The sequence below is a fragment of the Glycine max genome, chromosome 12 (assembly GCF_000004515.6).
Source record: "Glycine max cultivar Williams 82 chromosome 12, Glycine_max_v4.0, whole genome shotgun sequence".
NCBI classification, from domain to species: Eukaryota; Viridiplantae; Streptophyta; class Magnoliopsida; order Fabales; family Fabaceae; genus Glycine; species Glycine max.
In genome coordinates this window covers 27,496,227-27,512,571 of record NC_038248.2, presented here as the reverse complement: position 1 = coordinate 27,512,571, position 16,345 = coordinate 27,496,227, and the positions used below count along the sequence as shown (strand labels likewise).

Sequence of the window (16,345 nt, the reverse complement as noted above, 5' to 3'; positions counted from 1 at the left end):
CAAGAGTTGAAGAGACGGTTGACGACAGCTCCAGTGTTAATTTTGCCCGACCCTAAGAGAACATTTGAAGTGTATTGCAATGCAAGCAGGCAAGGCTTGGGGTGTGTGTTGATGCAAGAGGGAAGAGTAGTGGCTTATGCTTCACGTCAATTACGTCCTCATGAAGTTAACTACCCGACCCATGACTTGGAACTAGCAGCGGTGGTCTTTGCTTTAAAGATTTGGAGGCATTATTTGTACGGTACTCGTTTTGAAGTTTTCAGTGATCACAAGAGTCTCAAATACTTGTTCGATCAGAAGGAACTCAATATGAGGCAACGAAGATGGATGGAGTTCCTCAAGGATTATACTTTTGGACTTTCCTACCATCCAGGAAAGGCTAATGTAGTAGCCGATGCGCTAAGCCGAAAATCTTTACATGTTGCAACTATGATGAGCTTGGAGCAGAGATTGATAGAGGAGTTCCGAGATTTGAATCTAGCAATCGAGGTGCGACCCAAGAGCTTATTTGTGGGAGCGTTGCGGATTACCAATGAATTCGTAGATCATATACGCGAAGCTCAAGAGAATGACCCGTTTTTGCGAGGCAAGGTGTTAGAAATAATGGGGGATAAGGGTGTGGAGTTTGAGAAGGACACAACCGGGTTAATTAGATTCAAGGGGAGGATATGTGTGCCATCTTTAGATGATTTGAGAGTTAAGATCTTGGAAGAAGCGCATAAAAGTCGTCTTAGTTTCCACCCAGGAATGACTAAGATGTACCAAGATTTGAAGAGAAGTTTTTGGTGGCATGGTATGAAGAAAGATGTAGCTGAATATGTAGCAAGATGTTTGACATGTCAAAAGGCTAAGGTTGAGCACCAGCGACCATCAGGAGAATTGAAGCCATTGGAAATTCCGGAATGGAAATGGGAGAGCATATCTATGGATTTTGTATCTAGTTTACCCAAGACTAGTCGTGGGCATGATGCTGTGTGGGTCATAGTTGATCGACTCACCAAATCTGCTCATTTTATCCCAGTGAATATGAAGTATAGAATGGAGAAGCTAGTGGAGTTGTACATCAAGGAAGTAATAAGGTTGCATGGAATTCCTTCCAGTATTGTATCTGATAGGGATCCGAGGTTCACTTCAAGATTTTGGACGAGTCTACATGAAGCCTTGGGGACAAAGCTGAAGCTTAGTTCAGCTTATCATCCTCAAACAGATGGTCAGACTGAACGAACTATTCAGACTCTGGAAGATCTACTTCGGGCGTGTATTATAGAGCAACAAGGTAGCTGGATGGATTGTTTGCCATTGATTGAGTTTACTTACAACAATAGCTACCAAGCCAGTATTGGTATGGCTCCTTTTGAAGCTTTATATGGACGAAAGTGCAAAACTCCTATCTGTTGGTACGATGATGGAGAAGCAGTACTTCTTGGACCTGAAATGCTACAACAGATTAACGAACAAGTGAAATTGATTCGAGAGAAGATAAAAGCATCTCAGGATAGGCAGAAGAGCTATTATGATAGACGGAGGAAGCCACTAGATTTTCAGGAAGGAGAACATGTGTTTTTGAAGGTTTCTCCCGTAACTGGGGTCGGAAGAGCTCTCAAGGCTAGGAAGTTGACACCCAAGTATCTAGGTCCGTATCAGATTTTGAAGAAGATTGGGCCTGTAGCTTATCATATCGCCTTACCTCCAAGTTTATCGAATTTGCATCCTGTGTTTCATGTCTCTCAACTGAGACGGTACAACCCAGATCCATCACATATACTTGTAGTGGACGAGGTACAGGTGAAGGATAACCTCACCTATAAAGCACAACCTCAGAAGATCACTGACCGAAGAATGAAGTCTTTGAGAGGAAAGGAGATCGCGTTGGTGAAGGTGCAGTGGGGAACCGATGAGGGTGATTCTACATGGGAGTTGGAGGATAGGATGAGAGAATTGTACCCAAGCTTGTTCATCGAGTAGTTAATTTCGGGGACGAAATTCCTAAAAGGGTGGGAGTATTGTAACATCCTGGAAATTTCTACCCGGAATTTTTGAAAACGATGTATTTTGAATGATATATATATATATATATAAGTATTATTCAGTGTATATGCATATATGTTCTTGGTAAGGGTAGGAATAATGGGGGCAAGATACGCGGGTTAGACTAATTAAGGAAGAGAAATCCATAACTGGGAGGTTATGGGTTAATTCTTAATTAATTAGTTTAAAAATCATCGTTTTGCGTGCGACTTAGAATTTAACGAAACCAACCTCTGAACCACGCTCGGGGTTTTATTCTGAGCGTTTTGATATATATATTGAGTACTTTCAAAAAACTGGCCCCGACGGACACAGAGAAACGCGAGAAACTAGAACCAGAGAAACGACACGCAAACCGAGGCAGGATTTTAGCGTTTCAAAGGTCATATTTTTCTCACTTTTGTGGCTGAGTGTGGGTCACAGTAAAAAGGGAAAGTGGGCCCTTTTGGCTCCACTCAAATAGGGACATGTGGCAGAGCTTGAATAAAATAATAGAAAAAGAGAAAACCCTTTATTTAAAACCAAAAAGCTTTCCTCTCTCCTCACTCAGCCAAAGCAGAAAAAATTCTGAAGCTCTCCCTCTTCCTCACGTTGCTTTTTCCTTCTCCTCCATTCTCCATTGAAACCCCAACAAAGCTCCAACCTTTGGCCATCATTTCTGCTCCAAATCGCGAAAGGAGGGCATTTTCGGGGTCGTGAAGTGCGTGGCTACGAGTGGGACTTCGAAAATTCAGGTTTGGGTGGACTTCTTTCTCTCTTAAATTTCGTGGGTATGGGGTTTTGGGAGATATGATGGGTGGTCTTGCTAGTTTTCTGCTTCATGATAGTTATTTGTGAAGAAACTTGTTGAAAGCTTGTTGAAATTGCCATGTTTGGATGAGTTAAACATACCCATTCTGTTTTAGGGTTTTTGTGATGATGTTTGTGATGTTTATATGCTGAAATTGCCCATGGAAAACTGTTAGAGATGAAATGTAGAGTTAACCTAGGGTTGGAAAGTGAGAATGTGGTGTTATGAGTGGAAAAAGAGTGAGGCTTTGAGGGTTGGAAGGTTAAGTCTGAATTCTGTGGTAAATGGAGGTTAAAGTGAGTTAATACTAGCTTGAAATGTCATTTAGGACTTGGGAGAAAGCTTGGACTGTGCTAGAGAGAAAAACAAATGATCAAAGTGAATAAAGAGCCATTTCTAGGGCAAAATTGGGTGTTGAGGAGTCAAATTTTGATTCGGTGGAATTTTAGGTGTACATCCAGTTTGAACAAGTCTAAATTGATGGTATAGACTTGTGTGAGGTGAGAGTTTGCTTCAAATTTGTCCCATTCTCAATTTCACTTCTCAAACCTAGAAAACCCATTGAATTGAGGGGTGTTGGACACCTAGATTCTGTGTTGCTGTGCTTTAAAGCTTGATTTTGGTTTAGACATGATTGATACATGATTTGGGACTTGTAGGATTTGATTTGTGCAAGATTGGATGAGGGGAAGTGTGCTTTGTTGGTGCCCAAAATAGGTATTATTAGGCACCAAATCCCTAAAATAAGTGATATGATGAATGTGTTGAGTGTTGCAACCTTCTTTTGTAAAATCAGTCATGCACACAACATCTTCATGATTCATGTACATAGGGACTCATTAGGTAGGTTTGTTCTTATTTTTGGTTTTAATACAAACATAGGTGCTCATATGGGACACCTTAGGTTTGTCGTATTTTTTTGTAGGAATAATCAACACGAAAATATAGAAAAAGGTACGCTTTATTGCATTACTTTCCTTAATTTTTTAAATAGTGGTCAAGGGGTTCCCACAGACCCTAAGAGAATAAAGGTCATTCCTGATTGGCCCACTCCACCAAGTATAAGGGAAATCTGGGGCTGCCATGACTTAACAAACTTTTACAAAAGGTTTGTCCCATATTTTTCTATACTTGTAGCACCACTCATTGAGTTGGTGAGGAACAATGTTCCCTCATGGGAAGATGTCCATGAAAGGGGTTTTCAGACCTTACCCTACTCTAACATACCCAACACCACTAATACTTATATTTTTATTCTTTTTACAGGTGTCGAGGGAAAGAGCCCAGAATATGAAGAACCTCGAGATTTGAGGTCAAATCCTTTCCAAGGTGGAGGGGATGATGCAATCCTACCCCTCAAGGGTATTGGATAGAAGACTCCAAGAGGATTGGGCTAGAGCTTCTAAAGAAAGCCTTGGGGTTCTCATGAATCCCAGGGTAGATTTCTGAGCCCATGGACCAAGGTTGGGTCCTCTCTTCTTTGTAAATATTAGAATAGATTTTTCCTTCTTTTAGGCCTTGTATTTTGGCCATTCTAGTAGTATAGGGTTTTAGCCTTGTATTTCAGGGCATTTTGAGTAGTCTTTGTATTAGGGACTTTTTTTTTATATTTTTATGTATTTTGGCATGGGGGTTAGCTTAGCTATTATAGGGGGTGTGTGTAGCTAAGCTCTAGCTTCTTTAGGAATCTTCTCAAGGAAGCTTCTCAAAGGGGTGAGTTTAGTTATTAGAGGGGTGTGTGCAGCTAAGCTCTAGCTTCTCAAGGAAGTTTTCTCAAAGAAGCTTCTCAAGGAAGTTTTCTCAAGAAAGCTTCTCAAGGAAGTTTTCTCAAGAAAGCTTCTCAAGGAAGCTACCAAGTCTATAAATAGAAGCATGTGTAACACTTGTTGTAACTTTGATGAATGAGAGTCTTATGAGACATACTTCAAAGTTCCACTTCTCTCCCTCTTTTATTCCTTCAATTTCGTGCTCCCCCCTCTCTCTTTCTCTCCCTCTTTCTTTTCCTCCATTGAAGCATCCTTCCAAGCTTCTTATCCAAGGCTCATCTTGGTGGTGAAGCTCCTTCTTCCATGGCTTATTCCCTAGTGGATGGCGCCTCCTCTCACCTCTTCTCCTTTGTCTTCCGCTGCATCTCCATGGTGGAAAATCACCATTAAAGGACATCATTGAAGCTCAAAGATCCATCCTCCATAGAAGCCCCACAAGCAAGCTTCCATCAAGTGGCTTCAGATGAGTGATCATTTTCTGGTTTTGGCTCATGCTGTTGAGGTGCCTGGGCTGTTAAACTTTCATTATCCCCCACAAAAGAAGGTCGAGCCCCAGGCCAGGCCACCTTCTCAATGAACTTCTCTACACTCATAATTGGCCTTTGCTGAGCTAGTTCCTACAAGCTTTGTATAATGAGAATCTGTCCTTCGAACAAGCTTTGCAATTTGGCATATGAAGTTTGAGAGCTCTGGGCAGATAAGTCTGCTAAAGCTGGGAGTGGGGTGAAGTAGAGGATGCAAGGATGCCAGCTATTGGCGCAAAGGAAGAGGGAGCATCAGCTGCTCTGAGCTTGCTCTTCCTTGCCTCTAGAAATTTAACTGTTTGGTCATTTGCATTCCAACAGTTCCTTATGATATAAGCTAAGTCAATGGTCGGCCTTAAGTTTTCATAGGAGGTAAGGGCATCAAATCCTACTCCCCTCGATCTACACAAGGTTGTGATTAAAGCTGGAAAACCTAAGTGAGAAGAGTTAGACTGAGCCATCATGGTCATTTGTCCATAGATCAAACCACCAATGTTCATGTCCATCCTTGTGATTAAGCCATAGACCAACCTAGCTCTGTCTGTGTTCAAATCTGAAGTATGGGAGGTAGGATCTAGGTTTGAGTACGAGAAGACGCTCCATGTCTGAGCCAGGGTGGTAAGATCTTTTCTAAGGAGCTTCCATGGTTGGCCCTCTATGTTTAGAATAAAGCCCCTGGTCAGAATTAACAGACTATCCTCCATCTCTTTGGGATCAGACTTAGTCTGCAAAATCTAGAATAAGTGGGTAAGGATTCCCCCTCCTCTAATAACACTGGATTCTGGAGGAACTCATTCAAACTGTCTGCGTCTATCTTGATTAAATGACCTCTTATTCTAGCACATTTAGGAGCTTGATCTGCTGGACTATAGAAATTGGCATAGAATTCTTTAACCACTGCCACATCTATGCTTCTTTCCTGAAGGTTGGCGAGGCGTTTGTGAAAGTTTTGCCTTTCCAATTCTACTTTAAACTCGTCGAACTCAGAATGATAAAGTTCCACATTCCTTTCCAGAAGGATCCTTCGGTCTAAAATATTATCGATATATCGGTTCCAGGCTTCCTCTGATTGAAATCTCCTGTTATCATTCTGGTCTTGTGGCCTAGAATCACTACTCTTATGTTTCTAAGAGGCCATCTGCATATAAAGGAACCAAACAACTGATCTGGACACAAGTTATTCAAACTTCAAAAATTAGAAAATAAAAATGAAAACAACACTGGCCGCTTAGCGAGACATAATTCACTTAGCGGGCCTTCACAAAAACGACACTGGCTTAGCGACACAAGAGTGCCGCTTAGCGGAAATTGCTACGGTCCAGTGTTTTCAAAATTGGCTTAGCTGGCAAGGAGCCCGCTAAGCCTAAGGTTAGCCGCATGGATTTGAGCTTAGCCAAGAATAAGTTGCGCTTAGCGGCACTAAACTGAGCAAAAATTTCACTAAGTTATGGGAGCTTAGAGAGTGAAGCTCGCTTAGCTCAACGAATGCCGCAACCAATTGCGCTTGGCTTAGGAATGCTCAGCTTAGCGCGCGGCTATCACCAAAAAAAATGGTTAAGTTACCTGGCTTAGCGATTCAGTCTCACTTAGCCACATGTAGTTCAGCAAGAGGATGAATGTTCATCCTCAAAGGATGACCTCGTTTAGCGCAGTAAGTGCACTTACCGAGTTCTTCAGATAAAACTTATATACAATGAGTATTGATGAACTCGCTTAGCGCAACATTCTCGCTTAGCGAGTTCATCGCGTTTTCCAGAAAACGCAGAAAACGCAGCTAATTTTCTCGCACTTTTCAAGCCTCTAAAAGGCATATTAGACATGCAATGTGTGTGCCATACTCAATTCAGTATACAAGCTTACATAACCCTTATCTTAAACTAATTTTAACAAAACATAAAAACCCTAAAAATCTAAAGCTACAGTTAAAGTCTTCTACCCTAAAGTTAAGACAAGAAAAAGAGAAAAAGGATCAAGGAACTTACTTGGACGGTGTATGATTGATGCTTCAAAGTCGAAAATGCACAAAGAGAGTACAAATACAAAATGTGCAAATTTTTGGAGAGAGAGAATGCATAGGCGAAGTTTCTGTAATCTGGAAAATGTGAGTGAAACTATTGTTACACTCACTTAAGCAATTTCGATACTTTCGCTTAGCGGACCGTTGCGCTAAGCGAGCAAGAGAGACGTTTGGTTTCTCAACCAGGTTCGCTTAGCCAACATTTCAAATTTGATTTTTTTTTAACAGAAACTCGGCTTAGTGTGAGAGTAAGTCCGCTTAGCGAGGTCTATAGATTAGAAAAGATGCAACTCTCGCTAAGCCTAGCTCTGGCCAACTTAGCTAAAATGATGCATCTTAAGTACAGAGGAGCATGCGCTTAGCTGAGAGGTTCCCGCTTAGCGCTCATATTGTCGCAATGAATCTCGCTTAGCTGCCATGACTGGCGCTTAGCTTTATCGACCTCAGTTATGGCCGTAAGGAATTGCGCTTGGCGACAATAGGTCCCGCTTAGCCACTGATAAGCTATCGCTTAGCGATCAGGCTGAAGCTTAGCTAAATTCAGATCAAATCGAAGTTAGCTTAGCTCATCTTTGGCAAGCTTAGAAGACCAAATCAGCCTCAGATGCAAGGGTTGGGCGCTAAGCGCTCAAGACTCGTGGCTTAGCGCATGAACAGAGATGCGCTTAGCACGAGGCTTGCGCTTAGCGAAAGGATTGTTTTTCAAAAAGATTTTCTAAGTTATTTTTTAGTCCTTTTTCCAAGAAAGTGAAACCCTTATGTTACGCATTCGAAGATTGGCTGATATACTCCTATGTACAGATTACATAGCAAGTTCCAAATGATTTAAATGCATAAAAAAAACAAACAAACACAACAAAGATTAAAACTAGGTTGCCTCCCAGGAAGCATTTTTTTTTTAACGTCATTAGCTTGACGCTTTTACCTCTCTGGGCAATCTCATGTTTTGGTTCTCACCTTCAGAAACTCTTGACCTTCTCCCATTCCTTGTAAGCAAACATTGTGTTCTGGAGCAGGCTTGTCTTCCACAAACAAGTCAAAATCAATTTTCTGGTCTTCAAAACATAACTCCTGCTTTCTCTTCCCCATGTCAACTATGCAGCTTGCAGTCAACATGAACGGCCTTCCCATGATTACAAGGATGTCAATATCTTCAGAGATATCCATGACCACAAAGTATGCTGGGAAGATAAAATGCTTTACCCTAACCAACACGTCTTCAATCACTCCATGGGGCCTGGTAATGGAGCGGTCAGTTAATTGTAAAGTCATTCGAGTGGGCATAATCTCCAACTCTCCCAGTCTTTTGCACATGGAGAGTGGCATCAAATTAATGATGGCTCCCAGATCAATCAGAGCCTTTCCCACATTGACTTCTCCTATTGAACAAGGAATGGTTACACTCCCAAGATCTCTGTGCTTAGGTGGAAAGATCTTTTGGATTACAGCACTACAATTTCCTTCCACTATGATGTTTTCCTGATGAATGTACCTATGCTTCCTTGTCAACATATCTTTCAAAAATTTAGAGTAGAGTGGCATCTGCTGTAGAGCTTAGCCAAAGGGCATGGTTATTTCCAGTTTCCTGAAAATACCCAAAAATCTTGCCAAATGACGATCTTTTTCTTTCTTGGATGGCACCACAGGATATGGTACTTCCACACTCTCTTCCACAGCCTTTCCTCTTCTACTCTTCTTTGCAACCTTATTTTTTTCTTTTTCATTTTTCTCATTTTCTTTTTCTTTTTCTCTTTCTTTTTCTTTTTCTTGGTCCTCCATCTCTTTATTCTGGACCATTATTTTCTTCCCTTTTTCCTGATTCTCTTTACCCTTCACATCATTTTTCTTAACCTCGGCACCTTTCTTTTCACCTCTTTGCTCCTTTTCTACCATATTTTCTTCATCCTCAGCTTCCATAAACCATTTACTCCTGGTCATCACAGCCTTGCATTCCTCCTTAGGATTATTTTCCGTATTTGCTCCAAAGTTGTTTGATGACTTGTCAGCTATCTGCTTGGCCAGTTGTCCCATCTGTACTTCAAGGTTCTTTAGTGCTGACTCAGTACTCTTATGATTCGACATCGTTACCTACATAAACTGAGTCAAGGTCTCTTCCAACTTAGTTGTCCTCTGAAAGATGTTAGGCCCTTGTAGAATTGGCCTATTTGAGGATCCTCCTTGGTCTTTATTGAACTGGTTGCCAGGGTGTGTCCTCCACTGTCCTTGCTGATTATAAGGACCTTGCTGGAAGCCTGAAAATCCTCCTTGAGTGTACCCTTGCCTCTACTAATTCCCCATGAAATGAATTTCTTGAGTGTTATCGTCAGTGGGAATGCATTGGCCTGTCTCATGAGCTTCACCACACATGGTATAACTTGTGACCTAAACACAGAAGAATGTGTAGGTTGTCCAATCAACAGTTTAGTTGGTAGCTTACCAAGTGTTTCCGTTAGGATCTCAAGTTGCTTAGATAGCAACTTGTTCTGTGCCAACAAAGCATCGTGTGATTGATCGAGGTCATACCCGAATCAAATAAACATGAAAATGCAGTAACTAGAAAGTGATCCTAGGTCGTTTCCCAACGAGCAATGATAAACCAAACGTTCATAATATACTTGCAGTAACAGTAACGATTGGGGCGGGTTGTTTGATTTGTGATTTAAGGAGCAGAACAAGTAAACTGGAATACGAAACTAATAATATTAAAAATGGGTTGTTTCCTCTGATTCAGAAGCCATTCTCTTATCCTGGGTTATGGAGAATTTGTCCCCAATAGTTAACCACTTAATCCAACCCTATTTCAATTTACTAAGCGAAAATCAACTTAGGGTTGTCAATACGTGATTAGGCACCACATACACTAGTTAGCCCTTCGTCCATTAAGCATGAACGCAAGTTAGGCTCAGAGGCAATTAATCGAACACGAAGCATGTACTGATTAATGTTCGCGAATTTGGGTTAACTGGTGAAGGGAAAACTGCCAGGGAACCACATTATAAACGAAACCTCAAAGAGAGTTGGGCTTTGTCCTCAAAAGGAAACAACACCAGAATATTTAGCCTTCCATAGATTCAAACGGAAAACGTAAATGAAACATGAAGCAGAAACGAAAATGAAAACAGAAACGTAAATGAAAGTAGAAGAAGAAACAAGAACGAAATTGTAATTAGAAGCAGGAAATGGAAAATTGCATTACGTGAACAGTAGCATCCAAGCAGAAAAACGTAAAACCCTAAACAAAGCTCTGAAAAATGAATGGCATAACAGAATAGCCTTCACGAATCCCAAGGCTGCTATTTAAAAAGAGTCACTAAAAGTCACTGGGCCCTATTACAATACTCTGGCCCAAAACAAAATAAACATTGAACCACATAAAATAAAATTGCGAAATTTCCTAATTAAAAATTAATTAAGGTAAGCGCTGCTTTATTTGCCCTCTTCAAGTCCACAACCAAAATCTGGATTAAGCCCAATGTTTCATTAATTCCTAAAATTAGATTAAAAACATCAAATTAGCTAAATGAGCCCAAATAATAAAACTGCCTAATTAATTGACAATTAAAACCAATCAGTAATTAAAATGGTGCAAAAAGGGTTTAGAAAATAGAAGAAAATGATGGCACATCAAAAACCCCCCCATACTTAGCCTTTTGCACTCCTGGGCAAAATGAAACAAAGATTAAAGTCCAAGGATATCAAAGAGAGACAAATGAAAACATTCACATATTTCTCAATGAACATCAAGGAATGAAAGGAATGGGTAACATCTAACATAAGGAGATCCGAAAAGTCAAGACATTCATGAAAATCATCCAAGCAACCCAATCATGGCAAAATAGTTAATCAGCTCAAGAATGAAAAGTGATAAAGCCTCACAAGATATACACTCTATCTCTCAAGTGTTTAGGCTACTATTTACCCTCAAAGCACCCATGAAAACAAACACCACATAAACTTGGCAAGATTCTAAAATTGACAATCAACCCATAAACACAAGCACATGAGGATCAAAAGGTCTTTTAAGGTTGTAATGGGGCCAAGGACAAGGTATGGAAAAATATGGAATAAGTGGCTGAATCCCAAAGGAATAGAGGAGCAATGGGGAATAAGTGCATATTAAGAAAACATAAGAAAATAAAAAGAAGTAAAGATAAAATTTAAACATAAAGGGTAGAACCAAGAGTCTCATCATTATTTTGTCATTTAAGATCTTATTCACTCAACTTTATTGCTTTTCTTTTTCTTTTTCAATTTTTTGTTAATAATATATATATATATATATATATATATATATATATATATATATATATATATATTACTCTGTAGACTTTGAGAAACAACATCATATTTAGCATGTCCAACATTTAACCAATATGCAATGTACATCAAGTATGGCTCAAAATATATCATGAAGCATGGCCAACAAAACATGTTATCCAATGAAACAAAAACCCCCACACTTATTCCCAAAACAATTCCAAAGCTCCAAAATTCCTTAAGGATATGGTGATATCATTGTTTTTCACTTGAGGCTTGTAGTGAGCTTCAATACAAGGAAAGGGAAACAAGGCTCAAATGGGCTATCAAAGGAATTAAGTCAAGGTAAGTCTATTTGGCTAGAAGCTTATAAGAACAAAATTGCCTCAATCATATCCAAATATGCATGTGAATTAGGAAGCATCAACAAGAATAAAGCCAAGGCTATTGTGCAAGCAATCAATGCGGCAAAACACACCAAATGATTATGATGATGGATGGCTCAAATTCTCAAAAAGGTAAACTCATCACTTTCAAATTGAGCTTTCAAAACCATCATGATATGTAGAGGAGAATCAAAGATTTCAAGTCACAAAATGTCAAAAACTTTTATTTTCAAAACAATTACCCATTTCTTGAACATATCCTATGATTCAAAGAAAAACATGCAAATTCGTACATGCACACAGAATTGACCCAAAATATTAAACTAAAAATCCGACGAAACTAACAACATTAACAAATTAAAACAACTAACAAATTAACAAAACCAACAAAACTAACAAAAACCAAAGAACACTCCCCCCCCCCCCATACTTAAACAACACATTGTCCTCAATGTAGCACAATTAAGTGATTAAAAACAATTAAATCATCAAATAGAATCGGACAAGTGTAATTAAAGCAAGGAAGGAGATAGGAAGAGAAGAACTCCCTAAGTCATGGTGGAGGAAGAGTAGGGTGGAGTAAGGAAGTCTCTTCCACCACTATGTCCACTAAAGAAGGGTTCGTGAGGAATGGCTTAAGTCGATGGCCATTGACCTTGAAGCTCTTGTTTGTGGAGTCGCTTTTGATCTCAACTGTACCATAAGGAAAAACATTAGTAACAACAAAAGGACCAATCCACTTAGACCTCAACTTACCACTCATGAGTCCAAGCCTAGAATTATACAATAACACTTTTTGCCCAACCATGAAGTCCTTCTTAACTATCATGATATCATGGAACTTCTTGGTCTTTTCTTTGTAGAACTTGGCATTCTCGTAGGCTTCTAGGCGAATTTCATCTAACTCATTCAGTTGCAACTTTCTTTCCTCACCAGCTTGATCCATAGAGAAGTTGCAAGTCTTCACTGCCCAGTATGCTTTGTGCTCAATTTCCACTGGAAGATGACATGTCTTTCCAAAGACAACCCGATAAGGAGACATTCCTATAGGTGCTTTGTAGGCAGTCCGATGTGCCCTGAGAGCATCGTCAAGCCTGGTACTCCAATCTTTCTTGCTTGGCTGCACAATCTTCTCTAAAATTCTCTTGATCTCCCTGTTAGAAATTTCTGCCTGTCCATTGGTCTGGGGGTGGTATGGTGTGGATACCCTGTGTACCACCCCATACCTTTTAAGCAGGGCATGCATTGTTTTGTTGCAAAAATGGGTTCCTTGATCACTAACAATTGCTTTAGGTACTCCAAACCTGCAAAACAGATTAGACCTGACATAATCTGCAACAACTTTAGCATCATTAGTTCTAGTGGGCTTGACTTCCACCCATTTTGAAACATAGTCAACTGCAAGGAGAATGTAAACATAACCAAAAGAGACAGGAAAAGGGCCCATGAAATCTATACCTCAGACATCAAACACCTCATAGAATAGCATAGGTTGTTGAGGCATTTGTTGCCGCCATGTAAGTGTATTCCCTGCTCTCTGACACTGCTCACAAGTGCTGCAGATCTTCCACGCATCTTTAAAGATGGTGGGCCAATAAAAGCCACAATCAAGCACTTTGCAAGTTGTCCTTTGAACACCCAGATGACCTCCCGGTGCGGAAGAATGACAGAACTGCAAGACTGAGTCGGTCTCATGATCTGGAATGCACCGTCTAATTACCTGATCACTACACAATTTCCACAAGTAGGGGTCATCCCAAATAAAATGCTTAGCATCACTTTTAATTTTATCTTTTTGGGCCTTAGATGCTAAGGGAGGAAAAACAAAAGCAACCAAATAATTGACAATGTTAGCAAACCAGGGAGTAGAAAGAGAGTCAGAAATACTATAAAGTATATACAAATGATCATCCGGGAAATCATCCCGAATGGGTGAATCTGCATCCGTTACACATTCGATCCAACTCAAATGATCAGCAACTAAATTTTGTGCTCCGCTCCTATCACGGATCTCCCAGTCAAACTCATGGAGCCAGAGCATCCATCGGATCAACCTAGGCTTAGAATCAGCCTTCTTCAACAAGTACTTTAGAGCTACATGGTCAGTATAAACAATAATGCGGGTACCAAGCAAATAAGATCGAAATTTTTCAAGAGCAAAAACTATGGCTAGAATAAGCTCTTTCTCAGTAGTAGTATAATTCGCTTGGGCAGCATCTAAAGTCCTAGAAGCATAGTATATCACCCTGGGCAATTTATCAATTTTCTGAGCAAGGACAGCCCCCAATGCATAATTTGATGAATCACACATAAGCTCAAAAGGGGCTGCCCAATCGGGTGCCTGGATGATGAGGGTGGTAGTCAGCGCTCTTTTGAGGCAATCAAAAGCCTCTTTGCATCTGTCATTAAAGTCAAACTCCACCTTCTTTTGCAACAAGTTGGACAGTGGAAGGGCTACTTTGCTAAAATCCCTTATAAAGCGCCTATAGAATCCTGCATGACCAAGAAAAGATCGCACCTCTCGCACACAAGAGGGGTAAGGCAATTGTGAAATAACAGAAATTTTTGCAGGATCTACTTCAATACCCTTATTGGAAATAATGTGGCCTAAAACTATACCTTGCTCAACCATAAAATGACATTTTTCAAAATTTAGAACAAGATTGGTTTCAATGCATCTATTCAAAACTTTTTCCAAACTATCCAAACAACCATCAAAAGAGGATCCATACACAGTGAAATCATCCTTAAACACCTCTATGCAATTTTCCAAGAAATCACTGAAAATACTAATCATGCACCGTTGGAAGGTACCAGGGGCATTGCACAGGCCGAAAGCCATCCTCCTATAGGCAAAAGTGCCGAAGGAGCAAGTGAATGTGGTCTTTTCCTGATCCTCAGGAGCAATAGTAATTTGCATATAACCAGAAAAACCATCAAGGAAACAGTAGTGAGACTTACTTGCCAGGCGTTCAAGAATCTGGTCAATGAATGGCAGGGGAAAATGGTCCTTTTTGGTAACCTGGTTCAGCCTCCTGTAGTCAATGTAGACTCTCCAACTGTTCTGCACCCGAGTAGGAATCAGCTCCTCCTTCTCATTTTTTATCACTGTGAGGTCGGTCTTCTTCGGGACTACCTGGACGGGACTCACCCATTGGCACTGAAATTTTTGGGATTTTGGACAGTTTGAAAAGGTAGCTTGTCAGAATTCTGGGACTGTCGTTGATTCAATTGTGTAGCCAATTGTCCCATCTGATTGGTTAAGCACTGAATGGAGGCTCTGGTCTCTTGTTGAAACTGCATGTTCTGCATAGTCATTTGCCTCACAAGTTCTTCGAGGGAAGGTTGTGGAGGAGCCTCAACTGTTGGTTTTTTCTGGGGCTGTTGCTGTTGTTGGATTGGTGGAGGAATGTATGGTCTGCTTGGGCCAGCAGCATTTTGGAAGGAAGGAGCAGGCTGATGTTGTTGTTGCTGAGGGCTAGACCATCTGAGATTAGGGTGATTCCTCCATCTAGGGTTGTATCTGTTGCTGGAGAGGTCATAATTGTTCTGCTGTAGTTGATTTTGCTGCTGAGGTTGAGGAGGTCTATTGTAAATATTTGCAGCATAAGCTTCGGGCTGCTCAATTGCTCCAGGTTGCTGCATGGAAGGGCAAAGGTCTGTATGGTGGTCAGCAGAAGAGCACAAACCACAGACCCTTGCAACAGGTACAGATTTCTGGTTCAAGGCCAGCTGGGTTACCAAGTTAACCAATGCATCCAGTTTTCCTTCAAGCTTCTTAGTTTCAGATGATGCAGCTAAGTTTGTAGCTACCTCATGCACTCCTCTAATGACTATAGCATCATTTCTGGCGCTAAACTGCTGGGAGTTAGAAGCCATCTTCTCAATTAAATTTCTGGCTTCAGCAGGAGTCATGTCTCCAAGGGCTCCACCACTGGCAGCATCTATCATACTTCTCTCCATATTACTGAGTCCTTCATAAAAATATTAGACAAGCAGCTGCTCTGAAATCTGATGGTGAGGGCAACTGGCACATAGTTTTTTAAATCTCTCCCAGTATTCATACAGACTCTCTCCACTGAGTTGTCTAATACCTGAGATATCCTTCTTGATGGTTGTGGTTCTGGAAGCAGGGAAAAAAATTTCTAAGAATACTCTCTTAAGGTCATCCCAGCTCGTGATGGACCTTGGAGCAAGGTAATACAGCCAGTCCTTTGCCACTCCCTCTAAAGAATGAGAGAAAGCCTTCAGAAATATGTGGTCCTCTTGGACATCTGGGGGTTTCATGGTGGAGCAGACAATATGAAATTCCTTCAAATGTTTGTGCGGGTCTTCACCTGCAAGGCCATGAAACTTTGGAAGCAAATGAATCAGTCTAGTTTTAAGAACATATGGGACATCCTCATCAAGGTATTGGATGCACAAGCTTTCGTAGGTGAAATCATGTGCAGCCATTTCCCTTAGAGTCCTCTCATGGGGTGGAGGTTGTGCCATGTTCTCAGAATGTTCAAAATCAGAATGCTCAGAATCAGTATGCTCAAAAATTATAATGCTCAAAATCAGGATGTTCAAAATCA

The 16,345-nt window shown here is 40.6% G+C and overlaps 1 non-coding gene across 1 annotated transcript; it reads left to right on the top strand.

Moving 5' to 3' along the window:
• Positions 1-15,777: 15,777 nt before the first annotated feature.
• LOC112998628 (small nucleolar RNA R71) lies at positions 15,778-15,884 on the top strand. Its single transcript, XR_003263722.1, has one exon. It is a non-coding gene; the product is annotated as a small nucleolar RNA R71 (small nucleolar RNA).
• Positions 15,885-16,345: the final 461 nt, after the last annotated feature.